This window comes from Canis lupus, chromosome 26, assembly GCF_048164855.1.
Source record: "Canis lupus baileyi chromosome 26, mCanLup2.hap1, whole genome shotgun sequence".
Classification (NCBI taxonomy): Eukaryota; Metazoa; Chordata; class Mammalia; order Carnivora; family Canidae; genus Canis; species Canis lupus.
In genome coordinates, this window is record NC_132863.1 from 14281548 (window position 1) to 14307922 (window position 26375).

At 40.0% G+C, this 26375-nt stretch overlaps 1 long non-coding RNA gene across 10 annotated transcripts in view; it reads left to right on the forward strand.

The window, feature by feature from the left end:
* Positions 1 to 26375, forward strand: part of LOC140618094 (uncharacterized) — a 130060-nt gene that overhangs the window by 57348 nt on the left and 46337 nt on the right. For all 10 annotated transcript variants that reach the window (XR_012018269.1, XR_012018275.1, XR_012018270.1 and 7 more), the window contains exon 3: positions 9263 to 9405. This is a non-coding gene — a long non-coding RNA (uncharacterized lncRNA). The remainder of the gene's footprint in view (positions 1 to 9262; positions 9406 to 26375) is intronic.

Consider the following 26375-nt stretch of genomic DNA (forward strand, 5'->3'; position numbering starts at 1 on the left):
CCCAAAATATGAAGACTCAAATAAAGGGGGCTCATACTGCTCATTGAGATAAACTTTTTTAAAAAAGTAATTATTTCTTCTGCTGGATCATCCCTTTATATTCAAGATGTGTACTTCTTACTTTCCCTCTACATCAGTGTTTATATTTTATTGCCTTATTTTTTATTTCTTTTATGTTGAGTCTTGATGAAAGCTATGAATTCTCTCTCCCCAATAAAATGTCTAAATATCACATTCACACACACACACATGCACAGAATTTTGGCCACAACTTCAAAGTGTTCGTTGATGCTCAGTACAGAAACCCATTCATCATACTGCTGTCAGACTAATAGTTCTATAAGATGAGTGAGGTCATCTCACTTTCCTAATCCCTGTCACCTCCAGAATACAGAATAAAGTTGAAAGCCCTCCATGACTATTGCTCAAAGTACTTTTCCTTTCCATTTATCTTCTGCTCTAGCAACATTTTGAGTATTTTTCTTTCTTCATGCCTTTGCTCAAGCTGTTCACTTGACCTGGAATACCTTTTTCATTCTCTTCCTTGAAGAATTATGTGCAACTTTCCCTATCCCACTAATGGCACCTTCTGTGAATCCCCCTATCACCCTAATCAATGCAGGTGACATAAATGTACTCAAGATTCATCTCACATTTCTTTACATTACAATTTCCTGAGGCTTTTATCTCTTTGATAGCATTTAGGAACATATAAATCTTAGAATAAATAGAACCTTAAAAATCATTTTGTAAAGCTCTTTTTTTAAATCTCATATTATTAATTTATTTGTAAATAATCATAACATTTAAAAAATACTTAATATATAACTTTTATGTACCAGGCCCTGATCTAGCCACTGGGGCACAGGGGTGGACAAGGCAGATAGACACCTTGTTCTCATGGAACTTTCTTTGTATTGGGAAAAGAAAGAATAGGAATAAATTTTTAAAAGCTTAGATACTTACAAATATTGAGTATTTGGAAGACCATTACTTTGAGAAATGCAATGGAGAATGACTGAAGAAAGGGAGAGAAAGGACTTTTTTCATTATGTTTTTAATTGGAAGGTTAAGGAAAGTATCTGATATTTGAATTGAAACCTGAATGGTAAGGAACTAGCCAGGTAGCAATAGGGTAAGAGAATGTCTGGTAGAGGGTATAGCAAGTGCAAAGGCCCTGAGGTGGGAGCTTACTGAAGCAAAGACAGAAGTGCAATGGGGGACAGGAGAGAGGTATTCTTAGACAAGGTCAGGGAGGAGTAAGAAGTTTGAAATTTATTCTAAATGACATAGAGGCTTCTGAGTCTGCAAGCTCCTTGAGAGCAGACCTATCTGCTTAGCATAGGACTTGGCAAAAGAAATAAATGCTATAAAGAAAAAAGTTTTATAACCAAGTCATTTCAAGAGTGTTAAGATGTTCCTTGTTGTAAAGTGGAAGAAAATTGTTTCCTAGGCTATTCAATGTATGTATGTCCATGGTCACGTTTGGCTGAGAGGAAATGTAGCTATTAAGTAACAACCCTTGGATTTCAATTTCCTCAAGGACCATTGTGGGGACTTTTATGAGCTCATAACAGTCCTACATGCCCTGCAAATTCCCATTCATTCCACTTTCTTCGATTCTATCTTATCACTGAAATGGTTTGAAGCCTCAGGAGTTTTACAAGCTTCAATCTGCTCTTGGCTTTTTGCCTCCGACATTCAATTTTCACACCTACTTTTATAAATTCGAGAATGGTACTAGACTTGCTTCCTCTGATAGGATTTTTTTCCTTCTCAACACATTTTCAAACATTACTTGTTTAGAAGGTGTATAAAACATGTACCTTCAGCTTAAAGAATCATTAAAAGCATATACTTGAGTAACCATTACCTAGGTTAAGAAATAGAATGTTGCATTTTAGAAAGTGGGGTTTTAGAACTGAAATCAACCTTTAGAACTGAAATTACCGTTTGCACCCTTTTTACAGATGGGAAGTCTAAGGCTTAGAGTTAGTGAGTGGTTTTATACGGGCCATACTGCAGTACTGTTGGAGCTAAGAGAACCATAACTCTAAACCAGCAGACCCCATAGAGATTAGGGGTTCAGTTTCTCAGACCAGGTTGTCTGGGCTTCCACATGAACGTTTTCAGTCAGAGTTGAGAGCTAAGAGCTAAATATCTTAGGAAGGAACTGTTGTTTTTCTATCCAGAAGCTGTCTATGAGGGAAGCACTGATGATCTACCCTCAATGTAGTTGCTAATTTCACATGTGGTTGGATTTCTAGCATGGAGTTCTTTCTTTTTCTTGTCCATCACCAACTTGGCTCATGTTTAGAGTTGACGTTTTCTGAGTATCATAAGATTTCTGGTGAGTACTGGAGTCATACATGGTTTGGAGTTCTACCTCATTGGCTTTTTATTCCAAAGCTAGCTTTAGTTGGAAGGGTAGGGTGTTGGGACTATATTTGATCATTTCTCTAGTAGGGTTGAGCTCTGGGCTGGGTAATTCTGTCATTAGCATTATTTCTCTTTCTCTCTATGTCTCTCTGTTTCTTACTTTGTCTCATGTACACATAAACACACACTCAGGTACACACACATATATCAATAAGCCAATTAACACTGGTAACTTGGAAACATCGAAAGACGGGGACAACAGTCATACAAACATCTATATTCCTCCATGTAACTTTTTGCTCCCCAAAAGAGACTTTCTTGGCCCTTCAGAGGCGAGAGCGGAAGGACAGTATTTTTGGATTCCTAAGAGTTAATTCGAAGGTAGAAAATTCAACTGTCTTTTATTTAGGTAGAAAATATGAATATAGTGTGCAAAGAGTAGTGGGGGATCATGATCAACAAGAGATCATTTGCTCATTTGTGATACTGTAATATAAGAAATGCATATTTGGTCTTTGTCACAGGTTCTTGGCACAGAGCTCCTGAAATTCCTGGCATTTCTTAGTGATAGACATGAGAAGAGCATCTTTTGTTATTCGCAATAAGCCCATTTAATCATACTTGAGTTTATGCTAATGAAGTGACTCCAGGAGGATGGGTCCTGGTTGCCAGAGGAACTTGCAGTCCCATCCTCCATAATCTGGGGTGGGGAGAAAGGCTGGAGGTTGGGTTAATCACTAATGGCAAATGACTTAATCAATCATGTCTATTAAATGAAATTGCCATAAAAATCCTAACTGAAGGGGTTTGGAGAGGTTCCTGGTTGCTGAGTACATGGAGGTGCTGGCTAGGGATAGCATGCCCAGAGAGGGCATGGAAGCTCCATGCTCTCTTCCCTCATTGCATACCCTATGCATCTCTTCCTTTTTGTTGTTCTTTTGTTGTATCCTGTATAATAAATGGGTGATAGTAAATGAAGCACTTTCCTGAATTCTGTGAACCATACTAGCAAATTATCAAACCTGAAGAGAGGCTGTGGGAACCTGTAATTTATAGCTGGTGGTCAGAAGTACAGTAAAAACCTGAGACTTTTGACTGGTATCTGAAATAGAGAGCAGTCTTGGAACTGAGCCCTTAACCTCTGGGGTCTGTGCTAACTCTGGGTAGTTAGTGTCATAACTGATTTAAATTTTAGGACACTTAGTCAATGTCTGCAGAGAACTGAAGAATTGCTTTGTGTGGAACAAAACTACACATTTCGTATCAGAAGTAAGTAGTAGAAGGAAGTAGTGTTTTTTTTTTTTTTTCATCTTTACCAGTCTAAAGATATTTACATTCAAGCATTTAAAAAATGTCCTGTGTGAGCTTCAGGGTGGGTCAGTTGGTTGAACGTCTGTCTGACTCTTGGTTTTGTCTTAGGGTCCTCAGGGTCCTCAGATCAAGCCTGGAGTCGGAGTCAGGCTCCAAGCTCAGTGTGGAGGCTGCTTGAGATTCTCTCTCTCCATCTTCTTCTACCTCTCCCTCTGCCCCTCCCCAGCCCACTCCCACTTACTTTCTCTCAAATAAAATAAATGAATAAAATATTTTTAAAATGCCCTATAAATACCTCCAAAATAAATGACCTGTAGGTGAATGAAGCCTATAGCCACTACCAGGTTTGTCATCTTTGAATCCTTTCACACTAGTCAAATCAAATTAAAATTGCCACACAGTGTAGCATCAGTGAGGGAAAAAGAGTAATAGCATACTGGTTCAGGGTTCTGGTGGTGATGATGCTAGAGAAGGACATGGGGTATAGAATGGGGCAATGTGGAGCATTTTGCTACAAAGAAGCCTATGTCTTGGTGAATGGGTGTGGTTTATCACTTTACTCTCCCTGTACTTCATTTGGGTTATCTTTTCCCTAAGCCGTTTTCCAGCTCACAAATTCTTTCTTCAGCTCTGTCAGTTCTACTGTTACAATCATCCTCCAGTTTTTCCTTTGGCTATTATAACTTTCACTTTAACAATTCAATTTGTTCTTTTAAAAAAATTTATACAATTCTTTGTAAAAATTTTCAATAGTAATCTTTACCGGTTTCAATAAAGCAAAACGTTATTTGAAAGTCTGTTTGTTTCTTATATTCTTTTTTTTTTTCTTCTTCTTTTTTTTTCTTCTTTTTTTTTCTTATATTCTTTAAAACGGAGATCCCATGGTTTTCTTTCTGTTGTCTGAAGTTTTTGATACTTCTTTTAAAATGTCTTCTATTTTTACCTAATTTCATTTTATATAAGACATTATATATGAAAAAAAATTGTGAAAGTTATCTTCCTCTGGAAAGGAATTTCATCTCTTTCTGTCATGTGCCTGGAACACTAGCAGTTTCAGAGCACCTTTAATCCAATTTAGGGATTTAGATTATTTGGGCAACCCAGATAATTCAAAGCTAAACTATGTATGAGATCTTGGGAACTTTGATTCCAAGTTTTGTCTTCCTGATACAGTGAGATTGACAAAAAACCTTTACGTGGTCTCAGATGAATCTTCCATATGGGCAAAAAGTGGCACCTGATAATGGTTCACCTCTCTGGATTTGCAACTCCTCCTGGTATTGGGTGGTAATTCCCTGCTATCTTATTTAACTCTTTTATGCTTTCAACTTAACATTTATTGTTAATTTTTTAAAAAGATTTATTTATTTGAGAGAGAGAGCATGAATACAAGTGTGCGTGCACACCCATTTGCAGGGGAGGGGCAGAAAGAGGTCTTTTGCCTGAGAGAATCCCTTGTAGACCCCCCACTGAAAACAGAGCTGGATGTCACAGGGCTCTATTTCATGGTCCTGAGATCATGACCTGAGCCAAAATCAAGAATCGGATGTTTAACTGACTGAGCCATCCAGGCACCCCTATTGTCAATTTTTAAAAATACATTTCCCCAGCTTCTTTTAGTTGTCCTCAGTAATGAGGTTAATTCAAATTACCTTGTCTTCCATTACTACAGGCGGAAGTCTCAAACTAGCAAAATTTATAGACTAGTTGCCTATGTATAAACTTTAGAGGGTGGCTATACAGTGGCTAGGAGAAAAATATCTGAACTGCCACCTTTCTCAGATACTACCCTATTATCTGTTTTTTGGTGATTACCTCATTTCATTCTGACAGCCACTTGCTGACCTCCTTTTCCTAACCTGCTATGGAGCCATATTCATGATGCAAAACTCTTCGCATTATATGACCTGAGCTAGAAGAGAAAAAAAGATGTTTATCCACCAACACACTTCCTCTTCTCAGTTAACTATATGTATATATTTTATACTAAAAATATACATTTGTTTGTTTGTTTATATGTTTTGGTGAATGGTCAGGAGAGAAGATATGAAATTTTAGAAAATATATAACTTGGGATTCTGAAAACCAAGCCATTTTCTTTTGAAAAACTCAGGATATGTGACATCTTCAGATTCAAATGTGTTCTTTTTGTGAAATACAGCTAAAGATTCAACTTCTTTTCAACACATGCTTCTGATGGGTTTGAAAGTTGGCATATCAATCTGTGAGTACTTGCAAAAGAGCCTTTCTTAATTTTCTTGGCTTAAAATTCCTTAAAACATGAAAAATTTTTAGTGAACTTTTATTGAAATATAGAATAAATACAGGAACATGCACATGAAAATGCTCAGCTAAATGTATTTTGGTAAAGTTAACATTTTCATGCAACCAGGACCCAAAAACAGAACTAGATCATTACCAGCATGCCTCTTTCATGTACCTTCTAGTTACTAATCCTTCAAGGGCAGCCACTATCCTGATCACACTGTAGATTAATTCTGCTTAATTTTAAACTTTACATATAGAATCATTTAGTATATACACTTGTGATTGGTTTTTCTTATCAACATTATGCTTGTAGGATATATTAATATTATAGCATGTAGTTATAAATAATTCATTTTTGCATTTTGTATAGTAATCCACTGCATGAATATAACATGATTTGTTTATCATTTCTACTTTTGATGAACAATGGGGAGTCTCACCATTTTAGGAACAGTGCTGTTACAAAAATTTTTGTGCATTCTTATTACGTTTTAGTAAATATAGATAGCAGGAAGATTCTTGACCTTTCATCTTCTAAATTTTATCCTGTTCCCCAGGACTATGACCCAGGTTTCTGTCCCTGATCTTTTAATTTGGATCAAATACAGATAAAGACAGATGATGTCCATGAACTGCTTCCTAGATTAGCCAGGTACACGTTATCCAGCTGACTGTGGTCTTTTGCCTGAGCTGCATCTCCAGGCTCTAATGGTTTAATTGAATAGGTATGATCAAATGGTTGAAAAATCTCATTGGTAGAGTGCCTCAGTTTGACTTAAACCCTAGGTCTATACCTCGATTTCTGAACATTGTTTTGTAGTTTCATCTGGTGAACTGAATTATATCTACTACCCATTATAGATTGTTTTAGAAGTTAATCCTGCCATGTCCTAATTGAATCTTTTAACAATGTGAAAAAACCTGTTATTTAAAAATAAAATATCCAGCCTGTTATGAGAATATTATTACAATTCTATTAGATAATGACATAATGTGAGAATTCACAATATCTGCTTGTGGGACCTTCAAGTTTCTGAGAATTTGATTGGATAGAAAAACTGTCCATACATTAGAGCAAAAGATGCTTAAAACAGGATATGGTAACCAACTCAACTTATTGTCATATATGCCTCAAAGCTAAACAGATGGCTAATTGAGAATTAGAGTAGAATTACTCATTCATTCCACAAACACCAAATGAGTCTCTACTATTTGCTCCTCTCTATGCTAATATAATTTACATTAAATTATATTAAATTAAATGTTAATTATATAACATAGTATAGTCATAATATGATCTGCTATAATTCCAGGGAGTGATAAGAGCTAGAGAGAAAATAAATCAATAGAAGAGATGGAATGGGATGTTATTTTAGATGGATGGTAGGAGGAGTCAGGAAATCACTGAACGAGTGACGCATGCAAAGACCTAAGTGAAGTAAGGGAACATTGCCTTGATCTGGGAGAAAGTGTTCCAGGAAGAGAGATTTGCAAGACCAAAGGCTGTGAGAGGGAAACAAGACTGGCAGATTCAAGTGGGAACAAACAGGACAGTGTGGCTGGAGTATAGTGGGCAATGGGCAGGAAAAACAGGTCAGATGAGAGAGGAAAAGAAAGACAAAGGCCACATAAGGAATTTAAATTTTATTCCAAGGCGATAGCATTCCACTGGATCTTAAGTGGGGATTGTGAGGTACGTGGTTTGATTTGACCTATGGTTGAGAAAAGATCAATTTGGCTGCTGCATAGAGAATGGATTATAGGTATTAAGAATGCAATAAGAATGGAAGTTTTCTGAGAAACTCATTTGATTCCCTTGGTTTGAAGGGTGGGAGAGATTTGTGTGGTGAAGGCTGCTTCAGGGCAGAGCAGGACCTTGCTCCCCGAGGGAAAAAATGGGATTTACATAAGTTAGCTAATTGCCAAAATTTCAGTTTGAAAAGAAATCAGATGAGCCACTACATTTCACCCTTTATTTTACAGATGAGAAAACTGAGACTCAGAAAGCCTAAGTAATTTTTTTTTATTTTTATTTATTTATGATAGTCACAGAGAAAGAGAGAGAGAGAGGCAGAGACACAGGCAGAGGGAGAAGCAGGCTCCATGCACCGGGAGCCCGATGTGGGACTCGATCCCCGGTCTCCAGGATCGCGCCCTGGGTCAAAGGCAGGCGCCAAACCGCTGCGCCACCCAGGGATCCCTTAAGTAGTTTTCTTAAGGAAAAAATGACACAACTACATTGAAAATATGAAGGAATTTGGGGAAAGGCGACTTCTGCCACTAAGTCAAACCATTCACGTGCAATGAAGTAAAATTATTGGTAAGAGTTACAAACATTTGCAATTGATTGCTAAACCTCTCTCTCTCTCTTTTTGAGAACTGAATTTTTGGTGAAACAGAAATGACAGCTTATCATCTTGAGATGACTCTGAACTTTTTAATGGCAAGTGCAAGCCTTATTAATTTTCCTAAAACTGTTGGGAACAATGCTTGGCATATGGTTGGTGCATAACAAATATTTGCTGAATGATTATATGATGAAACTGAGAGTCAGAAGAATTCTAAAAAATTATAGAAAAAAAGCCGAAAGAAAAAGTACATCTCTGTACTGAGCACTGTACTAGTATTGAGAAAGAACAATTAAAACATTAATCAGCATGCTGGATTGTGGCAGAAACCCAGTTGAAAGTGATTTAAGAATTAAAGAACATTCACTGGCCCATGTAATTAAGTCTAGAAGGGTAGTTCTGAGTTCAGATATGGCCACATTTAGGGCTCATATGGCATTTAAAGAACTCTCACTATCTTTGTTCCTGTCTTTCCATTTATTTGTTCATTTTTCCTTCATGTTGGCTTCATTCTTAGGCTGGGTCTCTTTACATGGAGATCCACCTACAATTATGAGCTTATATCTTCCTGTTTATTAATACCAACAGAAAGAGTTCCCTTTTCCCAAATGGTTCTATCAAAAGTCTTCAGGAGCCAGGCCAGTCAGCCCATGTGAACATGAGCTAAGAGTAGCAGGGGAATGATTCCCAAAGGAAGAGTTAGAAATGATTAGCAAAAGTTGGTAGAGAAGATGGTGGCAGGAGAAACAACAAAGATCTACTACCAAAGTGAAAGAAAAGGGGAGCCTTGCAGACAGAAAGGCAACTTTTATTTATGAAATCTCCCTAAAACCTATGGCATCTCAACTCTAAAGCAAGATTTGCAGGGTCAGTATTCAAAAGACTCCTCTGCTTGCAGTATTGACAGTGCAGATTTTTGTAGATGTTTCTAAAAGCTCTACTTATTCTCTTTTCAGGCTTCCTGAGGCAGCTAGACTTTCCCAAGTTCCCCTGAGAAACTTAACAGACTTCTTGGATATATAAGAGCTCACAGGAAAAAAAAAAAATCACAGGATCAGCAGTTACTGCCATGGTTCTGTTCTCCTTACAGACTCTCCAGGTATTGGTATGAAGCCCCAAATGTCCATAGTTGATCCATAGTTTTTTAAAGTTGTTCTCCATGTTTATTAAAGAAACCATGAGCCCAGTGTCTGCTTTTCCTGGGCTCAAATGCTATGAAATGGAATGGCAAGCCAAATGGGGGGCAACTTCAGAGGTGTGTAGGTTTTGTTCCATGATGAAGGTAATCAAAGAAACAAACTATTTTCCTATATTCCACAAAAATGTCTCCCAAATGGACATTTCCCAGCCCATTGAAAAGTGAGTCACCTACAGAACTCTAAAGCAATTAGGTTAATTGGAAATACATTTCATAAGATAAATTGGATAGATTATTTGAGGTCACAGAGCATCTACCAATGAGTATTAACTGCAGCATATGCAGCTTTACTTTCCCTCATCAGTTGTAACATTTCTGAAATCCACTTGTTTCTTCTTTGTATGTAAATTCTGAAAATGTGTGTTTCTGTTATGGCTCCATAAGACCAGTATTTACCACTGTCACAATTTTTATCATATGTGCTATATCATCAGGGTTCAGTGAAGGAAAGTGAAACCACTCTAGTTATTTCAAGCAGAAGGTGATTTAATACAGGGAAATAAGCGCTTATAGAATGATGAGAAGAATGGAAGTCAGAGACACCAGAGGGATCTTGGTTTCAATGTCAAAGTCAAAAAAATGTGGTCATCACAGTTTTCACCCTTGCTGCCTCCCTAAGTGTCACTCCCATGAGGCTGTTGACTGGAAAGCAGAACCCTGAGTCTGACTCCTGCATGTACTCAAATCTTTCAGAGCTTACTTTAATTGCCTCTACTGTAGCAAGACAGACTCCACTTTATTTCTGTCTTACAAAACCCAGGCAACTGCATCTAACTGGCACAATATAATTCATATCCAGAACCGTAACAGCAAGGGCATCTGGAAAGTGTAATTTTAAGACATCCAAACTTGGAAAGAAAAGAAGAGGTTGAGAGAACAAATCAAGAACATGTCACTTATACTCACTTTACAAATTAAAGTTGTTGTTTTTTAAAGAAGACTTTATATTTATACTGTAAATAAAAGTCCAGGATCATTTGCCATTAACAGAAGGTATTTGTCAAAACAAATGCAGGGAAGTTTTTTGCCTTACGTTTACCAAACATATTTTTCCTCCCTGAGAGAAAATTATAAAGGGCTCTTTTCTCAGGCTCTCCCTAAACTGCACTATCCCCTCCCATGCTACTCCCCCTCCCCATACACTTTGTGTGAGCCAAAAGTGAATACTTGCAATTAAACGACAGGTGATGTTTGAGTTAAAGCAGACTTTTATGCAACTCATAGTCAAGCTTTCTTTTTCTCCTGGTACAGGAATAGAGAACCAGTCCCACCAGCAGTGTACATCAATGGACACTGGGAAATGCTTTACTATGTTGTAATCAGTTTGAAGGTGCTTTGACCTCCTCCTCTGTCTTAAGTTCTAAGATAGATCTCACAATTTTTTCATCCAACCTGGAGTTACAAATCTGAGAAGGAAAAACATCAGGAAAGGTGACCCAGGGAATTTCAGAGAGTGAAACAAAGACCAACAGTCAGTTTAAAGCAGGACCTTGCTGCCTTTGTCTAGAGTGGGGGTTGGGGGACCTGGGATCATTCCTACGGGGGGAGCTACAAACTCTGGACAAGAGTTGTCTACTTAACCAATTCCTTTCCTGGTGTTTTGCATCTACCCTTCATGTTATGAACTGGCCAAACCCTTCTCTGCATGAGGAGCATCGTTTTCTTCTTTCTTTCCTCCATTTCCCCTTGGTCAGCCCACCCCTTAACCTTCTGTCCCCAGCTCTGCTTCATTTTTTTTCTCAGAGCTACCACTACATATTATTTTTTTTTAAAGATTTTATTTATTTATTCATGAGACACACACACAGATTGAGAGAGAGAGAGAGAGAGAGAGAGGCAGAGACATAGGTAGAGGAGAAGCAGGCTCCATGCAGGGACCCTGATGTGGGACTCGATATTGGGACTCCAGGATCACACTCTGGGCTGAAGGCAGGCACTAAACCGCTAAGCTACCCCCACCACTACATATTATTGTCTGCTTTTAAAGAGCTCCATAAATGTCTGTTTTGTTGACTGCAAAACCCATAGGGTTTAGAACACTGCTTGTTAAAGACATTCAGTTCCCACCAGTTGAACAAATAACAAATGGGTAAGTGAGCAATCAGACTGCTTGGCTCAGCCAGGAGCCAAAAGAAGCCAGAACCCATCTCGGACTTACTTTGGACCTCACTGTGTTTCACAGAATAACAGATTGATCAAAACTGTGTACGGTGGAATGCATCCCAGGTCCTAGACCACCTGAATCAAGTATAGGCCTTCAAGTTGTTGTAAACTGAATTTTGAGATAATGTTGGTAATTTTTTCATTTGTATTAGAGAATGAAGAATTGGGTTGAGCCTTGACTCCACCATCTCCTGGATGGCAAGTCACTTTCATTTGCCGAGACCCCATTTCCTCACTTGTAAAAATGAGGAAGAACTTACTCTTTGCTTAATTCAAAACTTGCTGCATGGGCCACGTGAAATTAAGCATTTACCCACATATTTCATCATTTAAAAAGTAGTTTTCTGAGTGCCTACTACGAGCAGTCTTATAAATGTAATCTTCTTAGTGTGACTTTTAATAATCACCTTATGTAACATTTCAACCCCACTTTTTCAACACCACTAGCCCTCCTCTCTTCTTTTTTTTCTAACAAGTAATTTCATTTCTTAATAGATATTTTATTGATTTATGTTATTTATTATAAGTATCTATTTAATTTGTATTGTGTGTCTCCCCCTCCTAGGTTTTAAGCTCCATGAGAGAGATGATTTATTTTTTTAATTTTTATTGGTTTTTTTTGCTTTCCAGGGTCTGGCCCATAGTGGGCACTTAATAAATAATGTCGAATGAATAAACAAATATCCCATGCTCAGAGTACAAGTGCTGATATAAACCAGGCTACCATATAAAATTTAAATTTATTTTTTATTGGAGAAAACTCACTGAAGAATGTGTGTTCTATACAGAGGGCTTGCATAGAGGGCTAGAGTTGCACCAAAGGAACAATTAAGAGACCAGTATATAATCCAGGCAAGAAATGACAAAGAGACTAAACTCAAGACAATATCAATGAGTGAAGGGAAGGAGTCAATTAGAAAATATTCATGACATAGAATTGCAAGACTTGGCTCCTTAGATGTGAGGTGTGGTGAGGAAAAGTGAAATTTAAATTGAATTCCTAGTTTCTGGATTGGACAACAGGGTGGATAAAAATGATGCTCACTGAGATGGGGAGACTAAAGAAGGATATGTTATCTGAAGGGCAAATAGGATGAGAGAATTTGTTAAGTAACTATAGGTCAACAGATGTTCACCCAGAGGCTCTGGGTTTATTTATTTATTTTTACAAAGGAGGCTTTATTTTTTTAAAAGATGTATTCATTTATTTTAGACTGGGGGTGGGGGAGGGGAGGAGCAGAGAGAGAGAGAGAGAGAGAATCTGAGGCAGACTCCCAGCTGAATGTGGAGTGGGAGGCAGGAATAGACCTGGGGCTTGACCTGAGGCTTGATCTCATGACCCTGAGATCAGAACCTTAGCTGAAATCAAGAGTCAGATGCTTAACTAACTAAACCACATTTAGGCTGAGGAAAAATATTTGAGAGCCATAATCCTAGGCTCCAGGGACAATATGTAGAGTAAGGATAGGGGAGGATCAACAGGATGATCATATGCGATAAATATTCTTATCCCCCACTTTCCATAGATGAGACTACTAGGGAGGGCCCCTTTATTCTCAAACTTTAGCTTTTCATCTATTCCATTTGAGATCCCAGAGTTCTGCACCATGGATGATGGAAAAGACTTCCATGTACTTGAAATCAAGACTACTATAGCCTCCTTCAATATCCACAATTCTTTTATTATTTTTATTATTTTTTAAAAGATTTATTTATTTGAGAGAGAGTGAGAGAGAAAGAGAGAGAGAAACAGAGAGAGTGGGGAAAAGGGCAGAGAGAGAAAGATGGAGAAAATCTTAAGCAGACTCCTGTTGAGCATGAAGCCCAATGCACAGGGCTCCATCTCACACACCTGATATCACGACCTAAGCTGAAATCAAGAGTTGGATGCTTAGCTAACTGAATCACCCAGGCAACCCAATTCTTTTATTTTATTGACAAAAAATGGTGTGCTAGATAGTTCTGGGGTTGGGAGCCAGAAAACCTGGGCTGATCTAGCTTAATATCTGCTACAACTAAAGGGCGATCTTGAACAACACATGGATTTTTCTTTCAATTCATTTCTTCATCTGTAAAATTATGGAATTAGCCTCCATGAAGTTTCTGGGAAGATGTACCAGGAGCATTTGAGGGATTAAATAATGAAATCCAGAATAGATATTTATTAAATATCTCATCAGGTATCTAATTTCTATTTCATTCCAATAATAATTTTGTTGTGGACCCATTCTGGTTCCTCTATATATTTTTCAAAGAATTTAGAAGCCTAAACAATACACAGAGCTCTCTAGTATGGTCATGACTAATGCAGCAGAGTACATAAGAAGTAGAAGAAAATATAGACTCTATGCCTCTGTCATAGGCTGCTGGTTGTTGTCAAGCTGCTAGTGATGTATTTAGCATTCTGGTTACAAAGAAGCAGGGCTAAACCATTTGCATTGATACTTAAGATTTTCTCTAAAAAGTAATTAACCCAAATTAAGACAATATTAGCCAAACAAAACACAATAAAATCACCCATCTACTGATTTAGTGGTAAGATTTCTTAAAGATAGCTAAGAAAATTTTGATATTTATGTTGTGTGCTCTCCCAACCAAGATCTTAGTATGTTTTGCAAACATGACTCCAAGCCAATGGTACTTCCCTGTCTTTGTCTCTCAAAAAATAGAGCCAGAGAAATGAAGAAACATGGTGGTATTGAAAATGTAGTCTTTCAAGTTCATGTGTGTAACTATAGTATATTATTATTTAGTTTATCTCCATTCCTTCCTCCCCCGGCCCCTAAACTCCAAGGGAAGTGTAAAGTGTGTACTTCCTGTCCAACTCATGCTGGCCTTGATCATGTGCTTTGTTTAGGCCAATGGAATATGTGTGGAAATGACAGTGTTACTGCAGCTTGATATCTTTCTGAGATCTGACACTTTCATCTTCTCCCTCTTTGAAATGGTGTCTTACCTGAAGGAGATAATGCATGTTTCTACTAGTCTTCTGGAAAATTATTCTATCGCAAGAAGGGCTTTTCCCTGGTAGCTATTCCCTTTTCAGCTTGAATCCCAAAATGAGGCTCATGGAGGAAAACTGCCCCAGTGGACCTATAGACTCAGAGTGGCCCCAGCCAACTGGTAGACCCTAATGCCTAAGAATGAATGATTGCTGTTTGAAATCTCTGAATTCCACATTGGTGTGGAATGCAATATGATTGTTGTCAATAGTTAACTCAGACAGTATCATTTGGCATAACAACCTTTCTTGTAGATTTAACCCCCTGTGAGATCTCTGTTCTCTGTAATACTCTATTCAGGGCCTAATTGAGTTAAAGCAGAAATCAAGACAGAGCTGTACTTAGCAAAAAATTGGTTTATAAAAAAAAATTGGTTTTAAATCTCAGGAATCAATTTTACCTCTCTAACAGTTGACTATTTTTAAAGTCTAAACTCAACCAAAGGTAATTTTTCCTTTTAGGGACATTTGGCAATGTCTGGATGCATTTTGACTGTCATGACTCAGAATGGGAGTGTCACTGGCATCTAATGAGTAGAGGCCAGGCATGCTGTTTAACATCTGACACAGCTCCTCAAAACAAAGAATTATCTAGGCCCAAATGTCAACAGGGTCATGGTTGAGAAAACCTGGCCCAACTATATATTTCTTTCTCTTGGGGAATATCAAATTTATCTTTGGGCAGTAAAGCATTAAAACTGATATCATTCATTAGGAACAAATAGGAAAGATGGACCAAGTCTATGGTATCATTCCAGATAGCCTCCTGAGAAAAGACCAGAATTCTTTTATTGTTTATTAACCCATTGAAAAACATAGAATAAAAGTAATTATCTGCTCCCCTTTTGAGATTTAAAATTCTTTAATTGGATTAAAAAAGGCTTTCCTTTTTCACTGGCATTTTAGGATATTTCTGTATCATTCAAACATTAGAGGCCTCATTACTTAGTTATTCATTTAGTCTCTTATCCATTCAAATTATTTATGGAGCATCTACCTCATGCCAGGCAATCTTAAAATTTCTCATTCCAAGATGTCAGGTTTAATTCTGTTTGTTTTGTTTTGATTGGAACTGAGTGTATAAGAGTGTGTAGAAGTTCACATTTATTTTAAAGCACTCCAAGAGTGAACATAATCTTTCTGTTCACCCTGCACCTTTGAACACCTCTTCCTGTATTATGAACTTCAAAAAGAAGTGGAGCCTACTTCTTGCTAGAAATATATAAGATGTATTTTCTTATCCTCCCATAGGAACAACCCAATACAACTGCATAGGACTTTGTATTAGACTCCAGTAGGTCCCAGTAATGGTCAGAGGTAGGTGTAAAAGTTTAGTGGTAGCAATATATGCACACTTCACTTCATAGACATATTTCTCAGTGTATTTTATGTATCATATTTTATAAGCAAATATTTCATGTGCCTTGTTAGTAAGAGGCATCCATTGGAATCTGATACTACTGTGTGAATAAAGATGATTTTTAAGCTGAAAAACAATGGTCACCCCAAGAGAGAACTTATTAGGTTGAGCTTAAAACAGCTGGGCACAAGGCTTTTATCCACCTGAAACAGAAGGAATTTTCTGGCAGATCCACAGGCCCAGTTGGGCCCTTGAAAATATCTAACCTAGCAAAAATGTTCTCACTTCCCACTGCAGGGTCCAGGAGAAGGCATGGCCAAGGCAGGCTGTGGTTATGAAGGTTCCTCCTCCAGCCCTCTCTTAGCTCTGCATTTTGAAGCCATAGTGAGCTACCTCCCTGTGAGCTAGGGTATAGATAGCCGAGGACTCAAGCAGGAAGATTCAGAGCTTGACCCAAAGAGCTTAGGGTGCAGACAGACAACACACAAATGTAGTACTTTTCTGGCATCAGTGAACTGAAATGTCCTTTTTTTGATTTTCCTAATTTGATTTTGCTACTTTGGATTCAACCCCAGTATCTCCTTCTGATAACGCTCTTTTCCGTATCCAGTCACAGAAAGAGTAGAAGGCAGCTAGCAGGGAAACAATGGTCTGACACTTAAAGACAAAATCAATGCCAGATGTCGTCCTTTATGTTTTCTCAGCTAATCCTTACAAAGACCATGTGGGAAGGCTTAGTTCCTATTTTTCAGGTAAGAAAATTGAAGTGCCCAGAGAGTAACTAACTTGAATTTTAATTGAAGTGTGTCTGATTTTCAGATCTGTATTCTTTTTCATTAACTACGAAAGCTAATGTTGACTCTCTTTTATGACCTGTTAATATTCAAATCAATATGATTTTTGTCATGGAAAAATCCAAGCCCTACCCAGAGGGAGGAAACAGGGAACATAATAAATTCAGCCCCTTCAAATCAAATGGAGAGGCAAGGAATCTGCTCTGAGTTTGCAAATTTCATTTTGAGGACCCCAGGTATGCGACCAGTGTCAGAGTCAATATATCCACCCATGGACAGATTAGGACCAGGTGACTGCCAGGCTGTTCACTGTCCCCCTCTGACTCACCTGCTCCGCTCACCAAATCATTATACAGGCAGAAGGTCAGTGAGGTAAAAGTGGCCTTGTGCCATCTCACTTTTGCTCTCTGCCCTTTCATTGGACTTTTTGACACTATGTTGGAGGGAACGAGCGGCCACCGGCTTACAGGCACTAGTCGTCTGAAGTAATAAAACAAGAGGTAACGGACCAGAGGCAGCCATTGAATTTTTAAGGATTTCTTCAAACAATCAAATGGAGTATAGGAGTTACATGTGTGGACTCTGGAACCATATTATTCAAATCCTTGAGCACTCGCTGGATATTTACTCACTGTGTAACCTTGGGGATTTTGCTTCACCTCTTCAATGCCTCAGTTCCTTCATCTGTAAAACAGATTCATGTATTCATTCCACACATATGCTCTGCTATGTGCCACAACCTTGATTTCAAATGCTGGGGATGGAGCACTACACAAAAGCAACCAAGTCCTTCTGTTCTCATAGAGGAGACAGAAGATAAATGGATCTACTTGTAACATAATTTTAGATACTGTTAAGTGGCATAGAGTCAAATAAAGCAGAGAAAGGGATTGAGAGTTGAGGGAAGGGATGGCAATATTACAAAGAGCAGAGAAGAAAGGTTCTTGGAAGAGCTAAAACACAGAGAAGACCAGAATATTGTGAAGGGAGGGAGCCACACAATAACTTAGGCAAGCATATTCCAAGCAGAGGGAGCAGTAATGTAAAACAAAACATAACCACTGTATTCACCTTATAAGTGCTGTGGGAGTTATATGGGATAGTCCATATAAAATGAGACCGTAGAAACTACTCTGTGAGAGTTGGTTCTGCATACATCTTAGAACCAGAGTTGAAAGAGTGATAAAGTTCTATTCCAACTTTTCCCTTATAATACAAGTGTCTTCTAAAATAGTCATGGAACTTCAGCTTAAGTACCTGTCATGATGAGGAACTCCTACCTTAAGAATCAGGGTCTTGCCTCCAGCATTGGGTGGCTTTTCTTTGTGAGGAAATACCTCCTTCTACTGAATTTACACCCTATCCAGGGAACCACAACAATGTCTTTGCTACTTCTTTCACATGGCAACATCTCCAGAGTTCGAAAAGAGGTTTCATCTGAGCTCCATCTGTACCTTCAGCCATTTGTTACCTATATGGCTTCCAGATTTTTCATACTTTCATTTGATCATTTCAAAAACACAGTACAATAGGCTCAGTCTCTGAAAGACAGAGGCAAAATGATGAGATTAGTGTCTGAAGCTCAAACTTCCCCACTCAAAAGATCTTTCCTAAAAGCACAGTTCCTAGATAAAAAGGAGTATGTCTACCTTTCTTGGTGTGTGGCTGCCCTTCCTGCCATCTTGCTTAGGCATAAATCCAGCTTGCACCAATTTGAAATCACATCCATGGTAATGGTTAAGAGAAGTAGTTGACCAATCAGTGCTTCCTGTATCCTGGCGACTGGAGTGGGGAAGAGAGAATAGGGTGGCTGTGAGTGGTGATAGGTTCAGGACATACGTTATTGCCATGTTATTAATTAAGCGTTAGATCAATGGGAGTAGAATAGAGCTGATGAGTCAAAGATCTTAGGTTCCATTTCCTGTGATCCAGACAGCTGGGTCCTGTTACCCAGCGTCTGTTCAGCTCCTTATCCTGCCAGGTGCCTCATAAAACAAGCCATGGCTGCAAAGCTTAGAGGGTATGGAGGACTCAGCACTCAGCACTAACCCATCTCTGCTTCTAGAAAAGAATCTCAAGGAGGAATCTGCCTGTTGGTAGATGAGTCCAGCTGCCTTATCTTTAGAACTTACCTGCTTTAGAGCAGATTCTCCTTGGCACGACTTCTCAAAAGATGGGCAAGTTTTACCACTATGCAATGTAGGCCTGAATTTCAAATAATACATTTAATGGCATTGTGAAGTTCCACATCATTTTTTTCTGATATAATTAATGAACAAACAGATGTTTGGGCAGTAGGTAGAAACAGGAGATAACATTAAAGGCAGTCATGTTTTGATTTGTTTTTCAATTAATTAATTTATTTGAGAGAGAGAGAGAGTGAGATTGACTGAGAGACAGAGAGCATGGAGCCTGATGTAGGGCTCTCAGGACTCTGAGATCATGACCTAAGCTAGAAATCAAGAGTCCAACACTTAAATGTGCCATCCTGGCATCCCAACGCAGTCATGTTTTCATCTGTTTGTTTCAGTTTTTATATTTAGACCAAAAAAAAATCTTAATTCTTAAATTGGATGTAGGAAAGGCAAGTACAAGAAAATTGAGGAACCCACTTCAGCTGATCTGACATGGAGCATAGTCACAGTGCAGACAGCCTCTAATGGCAACTTCACGGTGATTTATCTGTTCTCCTGGACTGGCCTGATAAAGCAGCCACCCCACGGATGCTCATATGACGCCGCTCCAGGACCTAATTTGCTGAGAGTTGCCAATTGGCTGAGTAACTGCTGGAAAAATAATGAACCAGCTTCTCATTGGTCATCTGTTTGACTAACAGACAGGTTGAGCAAGGCCAGGAGTCTTGTGTGGGCTGGTCCATTCCAGGACACAAGGCCATCTGACCTTGAAGCAATCCAAACTAGGCAAGTTGCCATTTGGGGATCCTGACACTGGCAGCCACAAGAATTTGCCGACTCATCCTACTGACTGAAAGCTTTTGCTATTGTGGAAAAATGTGTCTGCAAAATTTTACTGCCTTTTGCAGTTTGCAGACATATATATTTTTTAATTCAATGGAAGTGGGAAATTACTATTCTCTGAGCTCTCTGTACCCAGCCAAAGTCATCAGTCTTTTTTTTAAAAAAAATATTTATTTACTTATTCATTTGAGAGAGAGAGTGAGAAAGAGAGAGCATGCAGAGGGAGAGAGAGAAGCATACTCTCTGCTGAACAGGGAGCCCAATGCGGGGCTAGATCATAGGACCTCAATATCATGACCTGAGCTGAAGGCAGATACTTAGCCAACCGAACCACCCAGGAGCCCTGAGTTTGTCATTCTTGAAGGCCAAACTGATGCAGGAGTATATTTTTGACCACTGAAGTATGTGATAATCTCTCTTCCCTAAACTCATATAGCTTCCATTGTCCTTATCACTGGTCTCAGATTTCACTGTGCTTGGAATCCCCTGAAAATTCAGTTAAAATACATATTTTTATTCAGCAGGTCTGGGGTGCGGGGCATGGGTGGTGGGTGGGCTGAGACTCTGTATCTCACACAAGTTTTCAGTGAATCCACACTTCTGTATGAGGGATCCACTCCTTGAGCAATAGAAATGGGCTGTTTGTGATCTTGCACATTTCTCCAGATGTGTCTGAATCATCGTGAGAGCTTATACTCTGTTTTTACCCTCTTGAGTACCTTGCACAGTGCTATATGAGGAGGCAGTGCTAATACATATGTGTAGGATAAAGAAAGTCCTATGTGGTAGTAACTATATCTACTCTTCTTTAGCACAATGACTCATTCACAAGTGCTCAATAACTACTAATTGAATGAATGAGTGAACTGCCAGTATCTAGGAGGCTGGTGAGAGAATAATAGCAAGAAGACAAACTCTAAGCTATGGCTTAGATTTTAAGCTCTGGCTGCTTGAATCGAACAGGTAGGAAAAACATGGATGCAAATTTAGGAAACACAGTATCTGGAATTACTGATTTACACCCTGGTCATGTGACATCTAACACATACGCTGACAGACCATTTCTGTCATGAAGATTTTAAAAATCATTTCCACTGTCACGAGGTTTGTTTTTTTTTTGTTTTTAAAGATTTTATTTCTTTATTCATGAGAGACACAGAGAGACAGAGAGAGGCAGAGACACAGGCAGAGGGAGAAGCAGGCTCCATGCAGGGAGCCCGACATGGGACTCGATCCCAGGTCTCCAGGATCACACCCCAGGCTGCAGGCATCATTAAACCACTGCACCACCAGGGCTGCCTTGTCATGGGAAGATTTGAATGAATATTCTGATCTATTCTGTTTTGGGAACTGTGTAGAGGTCTACAGCAGTGAGGGGGAAAGAGCATTTACTATGGTGGAGCTCAGTGGGAAGGAAGGCCTAGGCAGCCTGAGAAACAGTTCATCCTCAATCAGTGATCTCTGACAGATTCTTTCCAGTGACCACCATCTCCTTTTTCTCTGACCACCCACCAACACTTACAACCCAGAAACCAGTTTTTGACCTTGGCCTGGAAACTGATCCTCATTCTTGCATAACTTTATCTGCAAGGAGGTTGGATCAGTGTCCTTGCTGCACAACTGGACCCTGACTGAATAAACAGTCCACAGCTGTTCATAGAGAGGGGCAGCCATCTCCCAGCACAGGGGAAAGAAAGCCGCTGATGGCAGTAGGGTGAAAGTTATGAAATTGGCAGTGGGAAGAACCCAGGAGGCTGAAGGTCAAGGCAGTAGCTGGAGTCCTGCTTTTTAGATTTAGAGATATGTTTGGGGCCCCCTCCAACTCCTGACAAGCTTCTTTATTTGCCCTAAGTAGCTCTCTCCACCTCATGGTAATTCCTTCCCTTTGCCTGTTCTGGAACCTCTGCCATTAGAGCCATCCTTGGGTTAGGAAACAAATCAGACAGTGGCTTTGGAAGGCCACTGTTAACTGTACCTTTGATATCTGGCATCTATAGGGGTGGTGAAGGGGAGGCTGTAGGTTTTCTTGGAGTCTTCCTATGTCAGTACCCAGATAGACAGAGCCCTGGGTATTTTTCCCAACCCGCTCCAGCTGGATTTGAGGGAAGGCCACAGAGTCTAGGTAAGTTTCACTGATCTGAACCGTAAGCCTTCCTGAGCCAGAACCATCCTGGCTGTTGGATTGTCACAGGGCTTAGGGTCAAGAGGGAACATCCAGATGTCTCCAGGTCAGGAGGAGCAAGTCTGCAGCCTGGAGCTGCTTCCTGGAGAGGCAGAATGAGAAGAAACCCCCTGGTCCTTAGATTCTGCGTGTATACAGGCATGCCCTGAGCTGCACCTGTGTCGGATTATTGCACCCAGCTTTCCAGCCAGCTCTGCAGTCTGGCTTGTTTGTTTACTGCAGAGCCGTGTCCCCTCTGGTGCAGGTGGTGTTGATGCTCTGCAGGGCCCAGCAAGGTGTACTGGGCAGCTTCCAGTCTTCTTACATAGCTGAGAGCACTGCAGTGAGGGCCCGGGCCAGCTCTGGGCTGCCTGCCAACAGCCTCTTGCAGACTGCGTCACAAGCACAGACTTCTTGCTTACAGGCAAGGGAGGAGTAAGATAACAACGCTAGGAACTTGCAGTGTGTATCTGGTGCTGCTTTGAATGCTTTCCATGTCTCTCTGCTGTTTCATGCATTTCCTCATTCCCTCTCCTTCCCTTCCCATCCTTGCCTCTCACTCCCTCCACTCCCCACTCCCCATTCCACCACATCTGTGTCCTGATGACTTTTTAGGCCAACCTCCAGAGAAAGTGACCCAGACCATAGTGCCTCCCATTGGGACAGTGCTTTCTAGGGAGAAACAGGCTGGTTGACCTGAGGCCATGCTAGACATGCCAGTGGGTATCAGTGTGAAATAATAGAAAATGAGCAGTTTCCATTTAGAGAACTTCCTCTGGCATGGAACCAGCAGGGTGCCCTTAGTACATCAAGTTCACCCTTCTGTGTCTTGATTTCCCCATCTGTAAAATGAGAACAATTACCCCTTCCTTCTCTGATTATAGGGTCTTGTGAGTATCAAGAGGGATACTAGAAGGCTTCATAAACTTTAATGTACATGGGAATTACCCCGGGATCTTGTTAAAATATAGATCCTGATTCTATAGGTCGGGGGTGGGGAGAGTCTGCATATCTAACAAAGTCCAAGGTTACTGGATGCTGCTGGGCTGGGGATCACTCTGAGTAGGAGGGACTAGCAAAGAAGAGGACAATGTAAACATTACAAAAAACCAGGAAACTGTAACATTTTAATTATTTTATGTATTTGCCCCCCTAAAAAACCCATTTGCATCTTAAAAGGACACTTCACATTTTTAATTCAAATGAATGTCATTATTTTAGGCATCTCAGATGGCTACCAGAGAGAAAATGTAAAGTTAAGAGGGACTGATTATCATTTCTGTTGTCACTCGAGCTGTCTCCTCCTTTCCTTTCCTTTTTACTTCTCTTTCCTTCCTCCCCAAAGAAGATTGAATCTGGATTTGAATGCAGATTTCTTATCTAAGCCTGTGGTCAACAGGTAACTAAGGGTGTTGTGTCTTTACCTAGGCCAGATAGTGGACAAAAGAGAGGTTGATTGAAAGCCATTGTTCTCTAAAGAAAGAGAATGTGTGTGCACCAAAAGGCATGTACAAAACTGTTCATAGCAGCACTATTCATAAAGACAAAGCTGGAAAGAGCCCAAATGTCTAATAGCTTTGGAATAAATAAATCATGGTTTATTCATACAGTGGAATACTACAGAATGATTAAAAGAACCCCAAAATACTATATCATGTACCCTCATATATGGATCTTACAAATGAAATGGTGAACAGAAAAAGCCAGACCTTATGCCATATGATTCAATTTGAATGAAGTTCAAAACCAGGCAAAACTAAGTAACAGGGTTACTTCTGTATGAAGAGACAGTGTTAACTGAGAATGGACAGAAGAGAGCCTTCTGGGTGCTGGAAAGATCCTTCCTACTAGTCTGCGTGTTTATATCACCAATTCACTGCTATTAACTTTTAAGATTTGCACTAATTACTGTATGCTTGTTACATCCAATAAATACACTTCAAAGCTACAAAAAGAGGGGGTCCCTGGGTGGCTCAGTGGTTTAGTGCCTGCCTCCGGCCCAGGGCATGATCCCCGGATTGAGTCCTGCATCAGGCTCCCTGCATGGAGCCTGCTTCTGTCTCTGCCTCTCTCTGTCTCTCATGAATAAATAAATTTTTTTTTTTAAAAGCTACAAAAAGAGAAAGCCTGTTTCTAATTTTACCCCTATTTTCACATTTCTGGGCTCTGTTCTCTTCTTCCATCTCGCATTTTTCATAAAATGGAAGCCCCTGTTGGCCATATCAGTCAACTTCTCTGCTTTACTCCCTGCTGGCTTCCCAGGTACTTTTGCTAGACCTTGGAACAAAAATAGAACGTGCTTTCTCATCACTTCCCTTGTGACTGCACGGGAGGCCTCAGGCTGTGGAGTTTGCTGTTCACAGGTTCCCCTCTGAGCTCAACACCTGCTTCTACCTCCAGTGCTCTCCTCTGGCCACAAGAACCCCTACTCTCTTCATGGCTGTCAGCTGCAAACTCGTCTCCCTAGACCAGAATCAGGCATGCAGAACTCTTTGTAGTTTATGGTTTGTTTAATGCTTCTGTCCCATATTTAGGTTTCTCCAAGGGGGTCTGAAAGCTATAGGGTATCTATTAACTGTTGTCACAGTGCTGCCTAACAAACCACCTCAGAGTCTTCAAGCTACAACCATAATTAGGTCTTAAGGTTATGAGTCAGCTGAGTGGTCTTCCTGCTCAGGGCCAGGCTCTGCTGATCTCAACTGGGGTTGCTTGTGAGTTGGTGGTCAGTTGGAGGATAACTGCTTGTGGATGGCCTTGCCCACATGTCTGATGGTCAGCTGGCTGGTGTCTGGGGAAATGGCATGACTGGGTCACATGTCTCCCATCCTCCAGCAGGCTAGTCTGGGTATTCATTGCCACATGGTGGTAGCTGGGGGTTCTAAAAGAGAGAGGAGAGGTGTTTAAGGGCACTGGAGGTCAGGTTTGGAACTGGCAAACTGTTTGTTCTCCTTGACTCTATTGGTCAAAACCAGTCCAGGCTAGGTTCAAGAAGTGGGAAATACACTCTACCTCTAAATTGGAGGAACTGCAAAATCACATTGCAAAGAATGTGCACATGGAAAGGGGTAGAAAATGAGGGCCTTCTTTTTTTTTTTTTTTTTTTTTTTGTGATCAATCTGCTCCATGTGGCTTGGGCATCAAGACAATGGTATTGAAAATCAAATCTTATCCCTTCTGCCAAGATCTGTGGGGTAACAGCTGCTATCCAGGCTCCCCAGGTGATACTCTTGACCCCTCACCCCACAAAAACAGTCAAATATATTTTCCAGCACTCTTTTATGCATTATTCCTTTGGGGCTCAGCAGGCTGTTTTAATCTTGACTGGTCAAACAAATGTGCTGCAATGTGGGTGATCACATAAAAGGAACAATCTTAAATGTTTCTGCTCATGCAAAGCCGTTTTAGGTCAAGTTCCTTAGAAAAGCCTGAAATGGGGATTCTTATGAAGTGATTTGTTGAGGGAAGATTCTCAGGAAAAGGGGAGGGGCCTAGGCATGAACATGGTTACCCTTGGAGATTAGAATTGTTCCACCTTGAGACAAGGAAGCTGGGTATCTGTCAGCCATTGGCTGTGGCTGCCCCTGGGTGAGGAGCGGTGGCACACCTCTCCATTGCTGTGGCTTCCATCAGCCTCAGGCATTTTTCTAGAGGATATAACTATGAGCTCTCAGAGCAGGTGGGGAAGGGGAATGTAGCCCAGGAAAAGGTGTCTGGAGGAGACTCCAACAGTATCTACTACAGAGAGGCACTATTTAGAAAGTGAATTTTTAAAAAAGATTTTATTCATTCATTTATTCATTTAGAGTTCATGTGAGCATGGCAGAGGTAGAGAGAGAATCTCAAGTAGACTCTGCACTGAGCATAGAACCTGATGCAGGGGGCTCCATCTCATGACTCAGATCATGATCTGAGCTGAAATCAAGAGTCAGATGCTTAACTAACTGAGCCATCCAGGCGCCCCTAGAAAGTGAATTTTGAACTCAAAGAGAGAAAATATAGAGGATGCTTACCATACCATGAAGCAATTCTTAGGCACCGGCTGGATGTTTAACATTCATTCAATTGACACTGTCTACTTGAGATAGTATCAGATCCCACAGGCTATGGGCTTAGTCCTACAAGATTGCCCTCTACTTCACAAGCCAGCCAATTGCAAGTAGAGGTTGTTACCTGTACTTCTGAACAACTGGATATTTTGCAGGTCCAATGACTCCCTCCTTGTGTTTGAGTAATTTACTATCATGGTTCACAAAATTTAGAGAAACATTTTATTTACCAGGTTATGCGTTTATTATAAAAGGATATAACTCAAGAGCAGCTAGATGGAAGACATGCATAGGGCAAGGCATGTGGAAAGGTTGAGGAGTTTCCATATCTGAGTATGCCACTTTACTCCAAATATGCACATAATTAC